Source organism: Pseudochaenichthys georgianus, chromosome 21 (assembly GCF_902827115.2).
Source record: "Pseudochaenichthys georgianus chromosome 21, fPseGeo1.2, whole genome shotgun sequence".
Taxonomy (NCBI): domain Eukaryota; kingdom Metazoa; phylum Chordata; class Actinopteri; order Perciformes; family Channichthyidae; genus Pseudochaenichthys; species Pseudochaenichthys georgianus.
Window position 1 is genome coordinate 23,408,940 of NC_047523.1, and position 12,226 is coordinate 23,421,165.

At 41.3% G+C, this 12,226-nt stretch overlaps 1 protein-coding gene across 1 annotated transcript in view; it reads left to right on the forward strand.

Annotated features, from left to right (window-relative positions):
- grb14 (growth factor receptor-bound protein 14) overlaps positions 1-12,226 on the forward strand; it is a 45,146-nt gene that overhangs the window by 990 nt on the left and 31,930 nt on the right. The window lies entirely within an intron of this gene.

The following is a 12,226-nucleotide window of genomic DNA, read 5'->3' on the forward strand; positions in this document are numbered from 1 at the left end:
ACAAGGAAAGAATGTGACCTTAGACCACATGTGTCAAACTCAAGGCCCGGGGACCAAATCAGGCCCTTGGTGGATTTAATTTCGGCCCGCAGGATAATTTCTAATTACTATTAGATCTGGTCCGCCGGTATATTGCAAGCACACCTTCACTCAATCCTGAGATTTTCCTCAGCTCAGAGCCTGACCCCAAACATTGATGAACTTGTACCCAAGATGAGATGCCAAGTATCTGGCTTGAACTAGCATCACAGAGCAGCAAACTGAGTTTACATGGATGTTTCCTTTTGCACTTTTATTCTTGCGACAACAGGGCATGTTTGGTTTTTTTCTTTGAGGGAAATAGTTTTTTTGAAGCTGTTGTTGGCCTGTGGAAAAATGAGATCATAAGAAATGACTCCGGAAAATCTGCAGATAGAGCCATAAGAAATGAAGGCAACTGATTATTTAATGTTTAATGTTTTTATAGGCAATCATTTAAGCTTTGTTAGTTCCAGGTTTAATATGTGCAATAAGTTCATTTCAATACGTTTTGCAATAAACATTGAACCAGTCCGGCCCTCGACTAGTACCCATTTTTTAATGTTGGCCCACTGTGTGTTTGAGTTTGACACCCCTGCCTTAGACAGTCGTGGAAAACTGAATTATTTGATTTTCAAATTAGATGCCATGTCAACAAGGAGCCTGAATCAAACTACTGCTGTTCTCAAAACAGGAGGGAGAAACACTGTTTCTGTATCACAATGTATGACATAGGCCTACTGTCTAAGTTCTCCTTATACATTTGCAGCAGATTAAAATAGCACAACCTTTTGGAAAACATTCAGTTGTCCTTTCTTCCCCACAACTTTTCATAAAATGCTTAGATGATACAATGAATATAAGTGACAAGTAGTAGCCATTAACAGCAACTCAGAAGACACAAAGTTGTAAGAATAATCATTACAGCTGTCTCACATTATCAATGGGCTAGTAGGATTTTGTCTGTAAAGAAGCTGCTGCAGCACAAGTGTTAACCCAACCACCCTCCATGTAGTTTCCAACAGCTGCTTTCACTCCATGGCATTCCACGTAAGCCAACTGAAATAGGTCACAAGTAGTAACCTTACATTAGATGGACAGAGAGCATCAAGCTGAACTGGATAGCTGTAGCTCAACTTGAACACATAATATTATTTAAAATTACCTATGTTGTCTATACTACTGCAATTATTTGAGACAACATGGCAGCATGAGTCTCTGTAAGCCGTTCCATCTTCCTCCACTGTGAGGCTCATAAAGCCAAGGAGAGGGGAGCCACATGCCTTGTCAACCCCTCCTGCTATGACTCACTCCTCCTTCCCTGTGGGCTGTGGACATCCCCAGGAGGAGACAAGGTTGTAACAAGATCCTCAAGTCTTTGGTGGATGGGCAGAGAGAGCATCAGTCACAGGGTGCTCAAGGCGAGCTGGCTGAGTGGGGATAGACTGTAGCACATTTCCTCTGCTTTCTCTTCAAAATCTGGGAGACTGATAGGAAAAGTTAGGGGTTTTCTGAGATGGATGCATGACCCACATAGTAAGTAATGTTAGCAATGGAGCATAAAGGAGATCTTCAATGTCCTTGTGGTGCAGGGCAGCTATTCAACATGCCAAAACATAGCCTATGGCAGGTGAGGTTGTACACCTTGTAGCATTTAGTGAGGTATACCTGTTGTTAGGGAGGGACACACCCAGCAGCCACAGGTTGTTGGCCACTATTTCCAACTGGATAGTAAGGTGGAATATCCGGTTCTCACCCTCCTTGACGATGCTCTTCTGAGGAGTGGCCTGCAGGATGGCTTTAGCAAAGGTGAGGAGATGACTGCAAGACTAGAATAGAGTGCCACCCCATTAAACAAATTGATAATCTAAACTACATTTTAGAAGTGCTGTAGAAATACTGTCTACAATCACCTTACAGACCTGGCAATTGGCAAGCCAGCAAACTAAGTGCAGGCCCTTTTGGTGCTGTGGCCCTGAACACTGAGCTGATGAGGTTGATTGGCAGCAGCCAGGGCCTAAGCTCCAACAGGATGGAGTGTTTAAAAAATGTCCCATACATTATATTAATACTTAATCATGAGTCACATTACAGTCAAAGTAATGTGACTCATTGATTCATTATTTGATAATGGTTTTATTAATTTTATAATAACAGAAAACAATTGTTTTAACTTAAACCAACATTTGTTATATGGTTAAATAAGATACAAATATGACCATACACACAGTATATAGCAATGACCTGACACCTTTCAGTTTTGTGTGTGCTTTTTCACTGCCCTATACTTTGGCATGCATGCTCAACAGCAAACATAAAGCATACAAATAAACAGAATTTTGCAAGTAAATGATTGTGTTAACTTGACATTTAGTCATCATTATAAGAGAATGAATTAGTAGTTTGTCGTACAAAACAATATTGCAGAGAAAACATTCAATACATCTCCCTGCTGGTTAGTTAGTCCTGCTAAATAGTTTATCAGCAGTAAGTCCTTCTAGTAAAAGAACTGTCTTTCAGTTATTTGAAACACTGTTATTAAAGGTGGGGTAGGTAAGTTTCAGAAACCGGCTCGAGTGCACTAAAATTTGAAAGTACGCAGCCGAAAAGAATCCGCCCCTTCCTTCAGACTTCCTTACAGAGCACCTCCTCCAACACACATGAACGCGCACATGACGTCAGCAGACTGGTGAAAGTGGCCGCCTGTTGCTGGCGAGTCATTGAAGTACTGCTGCAATGCACACCCAATGACGGCACTCTCAATGAGGGCACGAGATACATTTGATGGAAGGCAGACAGACAGGGCGGCAATCCAATCCGTTTAGCCGGCCGGCTAAACGGATTGGTTGTACTTTTTACAGTACTACGGCTTCCACAGATGAAATATTTTTATGGATTTTTTGTCAAAGCACTTAAGATATTCATTGCTATCGGGATGTTAAGAGTATTCCATGGAATATAACAAAAAGTGTATCTCGAGCCAGTTTCTGAAACTTACCTACCCCACCTTTAAGTCCCTTAAAATAGATGTAGTGTTCATCCTACACCAGTGAAATTAGCATTTGTATTGACTGATACCAAAGGAATGTGTTCTATGTTATACAGTAGGTTATTTCTGTCCCTAATGCTCCTAGTGTCAGTCCACTGTTGGACCTCAGTAGAACCCCCCCCCCCCAATCTCCTGCTGCTGTCTGCTGCAAAACATGACTTACTGTGCTGGTTTGACCTCTTAAGTCTTAGAAGCACTAGCACATCAGTGTGCAGAATATTCTGGTGATCAGCTGTTTCTCTCGTGTTCATGTTATGCTTTTTACATGCACATAATAGTAATTATGTTCAAATGCAACCCAAGCCATGTAGGGCTGTATTATTATGAAAGATGCATTTCAGAGAGAGTGGATTAATGTAGACAGAGATACACAGGTCATTGGGATAAGTCTGATTTCCATATCTTTGCAAGAGATTTTCCAGTTAGAAAAGGTCTTCTCACTTCAGGTGTAGCGGTGTTAAAGGGGCACGGTTCGGGGGAAACAAGCCTTGCTACGAACCATCTCAGGTTTGTGCGGTTAACTTTGTATTGGCTACAAACGAAACTAGACTGTTTACTCTACATGTCAGACCAATTGTAGAGATGGGAGCCCTGTCTGCTCAGGAACATTAGTTGGATTATAGGTTAATGTCATACGGAAGTGACATATTTTTTTGGTGTCCTACTGCTAGTTCTCGTTTTAGGAACAAGCTTAGGAAAGGGAATGTGTGTTTGGCTCTCCTTTTTGAGAGCATTTCTTTTTTTGGGGAGAATTTGGGTGTTAGGTCCTACTCATTTCATTTCAAACCTTTATCTATACAGATAAATCCCATTGAGATCATTGATCTCTTTTTCAAGGGAGACCTGCTCAAGAAGTTCCACATGAAACATAAAAAAATAAATAGAACAACAAAAGGACACTATATGTACTACTACTATACTGTATGTTTATTTTTGTTTTTTGTATTTTTGTTGTTCATTTATCCTGCTTTCCATTAAATAGGCCACATACTACCTCTTCATATACTTCAGGGTCATATTTTGATGATGGTTTATATAACAGGAAATGGTGAAGCATGTCTAAGACTTGTCTCCTGGAATGTTAAGGGCATGAATGCCCCAGTTAAAAGAGGCAGTTTTTTTCACACTTACAACTGAAATTGCCTTTCTACAAGAAACTCATCTGACCACCAAGGACCACCATAGGTTAAAGGTATCATGGGTTGGCCAAACCTTTCATTCCAATTTCAGTAGTAGAGCAAGAGGCGCAGCTATTGTGATGCATAAAAAAATACAGTTCAGCCCGACTAAGGTTATAGCGGATCCTCAAGGTCGCTTTGTGGTTCCCTCAATAATGTCAATGTTGTTCTCGCCAATCTATAGGCACCCAACTGGGATGATGAAGCATTCATGGGAAAGGTGATATCATTATTACCAGACCTAAACTCCCACCATTTGATTTTGGGCGGTGATCTCAACTGTACAATGGACCCGCTTTTAGACAAATCTAGCCCAAAACGGGACTCCCCCTCTAAAATGGCTAAAGCCATCTCACTATTAATGAGTCAAACAGGATGTGTGGACCCATGGCGTTCTCTCCACCCCAAAGCGAAACTGTTTTCTTTCTACTCCTTGGTTCACAAAACATTCTAGAGAATCGACTATCTGACCACGCCCCATTGTTACTTGACCTCTCATTCACACTGTTACAAAAGACACGTCCGCCCTGGAGACTGAATTGTACACTGTTAAACGATGATCGATTCTGTGAAGGCAAAACAAAATGAAAAAGCAAAAACAGTTAGAACTTTTGGGCAGTATAGCAAAACTAGATAGCCAACTCTCAACATGTCCATCCCCTGAACTAGATAAAGAAAGGCAACATCTTCAGATGGACTACAATTTACTTTCAACGCAAGAGACTGAGAAATTGCTTTTAAGATCACGTGGATTTCAGTATGAACATGGGGAGAAGGCGGGTCGTCTCCTCGTGCACCAAATTAAGTGCCAGTCGGTTTCCCAACAAATTAAACAAATACGGGCCCCTACTCGTGAACTCACAACAATCCCATCTGTTATCAATGACACCTTTAAAACCTTTTACTCTGGACTACTGTATATGCCTCACAAATCCCCGGGTCGATAATGCGGACAGAACTAAATTCTTGGATGATCTGGAATTTCCGTCCATAAACACCATGCTCAGGAGGGTGAGTTGGATCAACCTCTAAAGCCTAGTGAAATAGCTGACTCGATCAGGTTGATCCAGAGTGGCAAGTCCCCGGGCCCAGACGGCTATCCAATGAGTTTTATAAACAATTTATTGATAAATTGACCCCCCTTCTTTTGAGAATGTTCGAGGACTCTCTGGACCGGGGAACGTTGCCACAAACTCTGACTGAGGCGGTAGTAATTGTATTATTAAAACCAGGCAAGGATAATTCTGAATGTAGCTCCTATCGCCCCATCTCCCTTCTGAATGCGGACTATAAGATCCTGGCTAAAATATTAGACATACGCCTTGAATCAGTCACGCCAAACATCATATCATTAGACCAAACTGGGTTTATGAAAGGCCGATACTCCTTCTCCAACATCCGTCGCCTTCTCAACATCCTCCTCTCTCCTGCATCCAAGGAGACACCAGAGGTGGTGGTCTCATTGGATGCAGAGAAGGTGTTCGACAGGGTGGAGTGGGGCTTTCTATTTGAGGTCCTTGAGAGGTTCAGCCTCGGATCCAAATTTGTGTCATGGATAGCATTGTTATACTCTTCACCCAATCAATCAATCAACCAATCAATCAATCAATCAATCAATGTAGGTAGTCCAAATGTTTGGAAATGCATGTATGTATAATAGGAAGATGAATCCACGAGGATATCCATCCAGGACTTATGATCCAGGACCACAGCCACGACTCAAGATCCAGGGCTCGCGATCCAGGACACAGGACCGGAGCAACAAGATCATCCATGACTCCGGATCCCGGCGTATATAGACACCAAAAACAAAGACATTTGGGGAAGCTGGGTTAATCTGAACATGAGAGTACACAGGTATAGACAGAGAGAAGGAAGAAGTAAGATGTCCCCAGACAAACTAAGCCTATATCAGCAAAACTAGGGGCTGAATCTAATCAGCCCTAACTATAAGCTTTATCAAAAAGGAAGGTCTTAAGCGCAAAGGATAGGGTATCTGCCACCCGAACACAAACTGGAAGCTGATTCCACAAATGTGGAGCTTGATAAGAAAAGGCTCTGGCACTAGTGTTAATTTCGTTAATTTAGTTTTAGTCTTAGTCCTGTGTTAAATATCCTTTTTAGTTTTAGTCATATTTAGTCACCTTCATCCTGTTTTTATTTAGTCAAGTTTTAGTCGACTAAAAGTCTGAGCATTTTAGTCTTATTTTAGTCGACTAAAACAGTAAATATTTTAGTCAAGATTTAGTCGACTAAAAGTCTGAGCATTTTAGTCTTATTTTAGTCAAAGAAAACTAATTATTTTAGTCTACTTTTTGTCAATGAAAACTGTTGAGTCTTTTTTAGTCATCAGATTATATAGAACATTTCAGTCAAACTAGTCTAGCCAAAACCAATAATTTGTCATTTTAGTCAAACGTATTTCACAATAGGATTATATCTTGTCCTTATTTGATGAAAAACACAGGTTGAATGATTAAGAAGCTTTGCAGAGAGTATCTGGTCAGGTTTGTGGTGTTTTTACTAGCTGTGTTATGGCCACATTGCTTCCCTTCTGATAAAACAATGCATTCGCTTTTTTTCTCCGCCTCATTGTAGCGAAAATGGGCCCAAATATCACGTCGTTTCTTTCTCCCAAGCAGTGGTGGCTTTAGACTTTTTCGTTGTCAGTCATTTTGACGGACAGGATCGTAACATTTCCGTCATAATCCATTATTACCCGTCGAGTGCACAATTTATCACTCACTCGCGCTGACAGGTTAACGCGAGTGCGACCACTGGTCCCAAGCCCTGTTGTTGCCATTTTATTTTCTGTTAAATAAGGTTAGTTAGACCATGAGTTAGACCCGAGTCTTCCTGACAGTTCATATTGTGCCGCTGCCCGGTGTAATTCAAATGTACCTCCGCGCGCAGCATGGACACACAGCTGCTGCCCAGCCGCAGCACCGGAAATGGAACTGCTGGGAGAAAAACTGACTATCAGAGATGTAACGTTATCTTTGATAATATTTAGTCTCCTCATTTTTCGTCAACGAAAGTAAAGAGAGATTTTGGCATACTTTTTATTTAGCAAACTACATTTTCGTCTCGTCACTTTTCGTCAACGATATTGCATGTTGATTTCGTTACAGTTATTGTTTACTGCCGTCGGTGCCGTCTCATCATCGTCTCGTTTTCGTCATGAAAAAAAAGGTCGTTGACGAACATATTTCGTCATAGTTTTAGTCAACGAAATTAACACTATCTGGCACCCATTGTACTTTTAGAGACTCTAGAAACAACCAACAACCCTGCATTATTGGAACGCAATGCCCTAGTAGGACAGTAGGGTATAATGAGTTATTTAAGGTAAGATGGCGCCTGCCCATTAAGGGCTTTGTAGGCGAGAAGAAGAATTTTAAATTCTATCCTGTGTTCTATAGGGAGCCAGTGTAGTTTCTCTGCATCGTTTTGAGGCAAGATATGCCTGATCTTTGCAATGTTACGTAGATGGAAGTAGGCAGTCCTTGAAATTGATTTTATGTGGGTGTTAAAGGATAAATCCTGATCAAATATAACACCAAGATTCCTTACAGTCTCACTGGAGGCCAAACTAATGCTATCCATAGTTAGTATATCTTTAGATAATTTGTTTCGTAGATTCTTCGGGCCAAGTACAATAACTTCAGTTTTGGTCGTTTTTAACATCAAAAAGTTTAAGGTCATCCACATTTTTAAGTCCTTGAGGCAGTCTTGCATTTTATTTAGATGATTAATTTCATCAGGCTTGACTGATAAATATAGTTGAGTATCATCCGCAAAACAATGAAAATGTACAGAATGATTCCTTATAATATTGCCTAACGGAAGCATATATAATGTGAACAAAATAAGTCCGAGTACTGAGCCCTGTGGCACTCCATGGCTAACTTTGGTTTGCGTGGAAGATTCATTGTTGACACGTACAAACTGAGAGCGTTCAGATAGATAGGACCTAAACCAGCCTAAAGCAGTTCCCTGTATGCCAACTAAGTGGTCTAGTCTTTGCAATAAGAGTCCCTTGTCTGAGGTTATTAGAATGTCATTTGTGACTTCAACCAGAGTTGTCTCTGTGCTATGATGTGTTCTAAAGCCAGACTGAAAATATTCAAATAAATCATTGTTTTTTAAGTAATCACACAACTGTTTTGCGACTGCTTTCTCAATAATCTTTGAGAGGAACGGAAGATTAGAAATAGGTCTATAGTTGGCTAAAACCTCTGGATCGAGGTTGTGCTTTTTAAGAAGCGGTTTTATCACTGCTACTTTGAATGATTGTGGAACATAGCCTGATAATAAAGACATATTCATAATATTTAATAAAGAAGTGCTAATTAATGGAAAAACTTCCTTCAACAGCTTAGTTGGAATTGGGTCTAATATACACGTTGATGGTTTAGAAGAGAGAATCATTGAATTTAATTGTTCAAGGTTTATGGCTGAAAAGCATTCTAGTTTACTATCTAGTGTAATATTAGAACTTAAGTTTCTGGGAGCTGTTGATAACACTATACTGGTCAAAGGCAAGAGGTCATTAATTTTGTTTCTTAGAGTAACAATTGTATCGTTAAAAAAGCACATCAAATCATTACTACTGAGTGCTATGGGAATAGAAGGCTCAATCGAGCTATGGCTCTCTGTCAGCCTGGCTACAGTGCTGAAAAGAAATCTTGCATTATTCTTATTCTCATCTATTAATGAAGAGTAGTAGGCTGCTCTCGCTTTACGCAGTGCTTTCTTATATTCATTGAGTAATATGCCAAATTAAACGAGATTCTTCAAGTTTAGTGGAACGCCATATCCTTTCAAGTTGTCTCGACTTTTGCTTTATTTTGCAGGTTTCGGTATTATGCCATGGAGCTAATCTATGTTTTATTTTCTTCTTTTTCAAAGGAGCAACAGAGTCTAATTTTATTTGCAGTGCATCTGTAGCACTATCAACAACATGATCAATTTGGGGTGGTGTACATTTTCTATAAGTTTCCTCCCTTACATGCAGACATGCTATCGAGTTAAGTATTGGTGGAATCTCTTCCTTCAATTTGGCTATAGCACTAACAGATAGGTTTCTGCTGCAGGAGCAGGTTGGGTTGCAGGATGCGGTTCGACTAATAGTTGCTCAATTTCAATACCATAAGTCAGAACAAGGTCGAGAGTGTGATTATAGCAGTGGGTTGGTTTATTTACACTCTGACAAAAACCAACAGAATCTAATATAGAGTTAAATGCAACAGTAAGCTATTTTTATCATCATCAACATGAATATTAAAGTCACCTCCGATAATTACTTTATCTGTTAAGTATCAAAGTTGATAAAAACTCAGAGAATTCTGATAAGAATTCTGAATAAGGACCTGGTGCACTGTACACTGTAACAAATAAGATTGGCTGCAAAGTTTTCCAGGTCGGATGCGTAAGACTAAAAACGAGGCTTTCAAAGGAGATATAATTTAATTTTGGTTTAGTATTGATAAGTAAACTTGAGTCAAAGATTGCTGCAACTCCACCTCCTCAGCCCATGCCTCGGGCAATATGAGTATTGATATGGCTGGGTGGAGTGGCCTCATTTATGCTGACATATTCTTCATGTCTCAACCAAGTTTCAGTGAGACAGCATATATCAATATTATAATCTGATATTAAATCATTTACCAATATTGCTTTAGATGCTAGAGATCTTATGTTTAAGAGACCACATTTAATATTCCTGTTTTGTTGCACTGTAGTAGTTGTTACATTTACTTATATATGAGACTTCAAAGGTCTTTTATTTTGAAACTCTACATCAGATTGTCCTGATTCTCTCTAGATGGGGTGTCCTGCTATCACCCTGACGTGAAATAAGTCTTTGATAATTTGACAGTTTTTTATTTATTCTTGTACAAAAACAGAAGGAAGTGAAATAAGTATTTTATTGAAGTGAAATAAGTATGTTATTGAATTTGAATGACTCTTTGATTATGGACGGTTTCCATTAAATAATAATCTAAATATAGAGATTTTAAACCGCATACAATTTAAATTGTGCTTCAGAAAGTAATGTTATTTTAGTAGTGTTGTGAGATGGTGTCAACATCAATTGAAATTAGTCACCCAGTGGAAATGTCAGATATGTCTTCATAACTGTATACTTACATTTTACATTCACTCAGTTATAATGTGGTAGTTATACGTAGTTTGTTTTAAATTATTATTGATCACATTATATAGTACATATTTCTTAATTTAAGCTCCAGTAGGCATATATGAATATGTTTGGTGTGTTTTTTAGGTATATTTGTTATTGACCGATTAAACGCTTTTATTTTGAAGGCAGTTTTTACAGGCCTCTACTGTAATGCATATTCGCGCACCGCAATACAATGTGCGGGCTGGCTGGAGTGTGTTTTCCGAAGTGGGGGCTGGCTCGACCACAGTCTGTTTACCCAGTGTTTCCTGACATGAAACAATTTATTTCACCTTGCTATGTGTTTTTATCGTATATTAAAAAACGGGGACATTTCCGGGGACAGTTTCAACCGGGGACAGGCCAATACAAACGGGGACTGTCCCCGGAAAACGGGGACGTCTGGTCACCCTAAGTTACAGTCGCTAAGAGAAGGAGGGTTGTGAGTGCTTAAGCTGTAGTAACGTGTGATTACAACGTCAGGCAGTTGCCGTGATCAAGAGTTTTCAAACTATCGATTAAGTTAAGATAATAAGCTATCAGCAACAGAACAGGCACACAGGATACCCGGAGGTGACAACAACAACCGAAAGTTACAACATGCTTACCGCAATAGTGGTAATAAGGCTTCAGTGAGTACTAACGGGATAAGTTCTCAATATTTTACACTAGGTAGAGGTACTCGCCAGGGTTGCCCTCTAAGCCCGTTACTATTCGCCATGGCAATCAAACCCCTATCAATTGCACTTAAATCGGCCAGCTTTACACACGGAATTACCAGATATGGCTCTGAACACCTCTCTGAAGAACCAGCACCTTACCGTGGTCGAGAGGTTTGTGTGCCCTGATGAACCTGGGGGCTGTGTTGTCTGGAACCTTGTGTTCCTGGTAGGGTCTCCCATGGCAAATTGGTCTCAGGCAAGGGGCCAGACTAAGATTGGTTCAAAAGACCTCATGAAAGACGACACAAGAAGTGAGGATACCCGGCCCGGAGGAAGCCCGGGGTCCCCTTCTGGAGCCAGGCCCAGAAGGAGGACTCGTCGGCGAGCGTCTGGTGGCCGGGCTTGCCACGGAGACCGGCCGGGCCCAGCCCGAAAAGGCAACATGGGCAACACCTCCGCTTCTCCGTCCCGCGGGCCCACCACCTACGGGAAACAGCGATGGGATCGGGTACGCTGCCAGAAGGGTGGCAGTGAAAGCGGAGGGTCTCGACGGACCAGACCCGGGCGACAGAAGCTGGCTTTGGGGATGTGGAACGTCACCTCTCTGGGGGGGAAGGAGCCAGAGCTTGTGCGGGAGGTGGAGCGTTACCAGTTGGATCTGGTTGGGCTCACCACTACGCACAGCGTCGGCTCTGGAACCTTACTTCTGGATAGGGGTTGGACTCTATTCTTCTCCGGAGTTGCTCAAGGTGTGAGGCGCCGGGCGGGTGTGGGGATACTCACAAGTCCCCGGTTAGGTGCTTCGTTGTTGGAGTTTACCCCAGTGGACGAGAGGGTCGCCTCCCTACGCCTGCGGGTTATGGGGGGGGAAAACTCTGACTGTTGTGTGTGCTTATGCACCCAACAGCAGTTCAGAGTATACAGCCTTCTTGGAGACCCTGGAAAGAGTCCTGTATGGGGCTCCTGAAGGGGACTCTTTAATATTGCTGGGAGACTTCAACGCACATGTGGGCAATGATGGAGACACTTGGAGGGGCGTGATTGGGAGGAACGGCCCCCCTGATCTGAACCGGAGTGGTGGTTTGTTACTGGACTTCTGTGCTAGTCATGGATTGGCCATAACAAACACCATGTT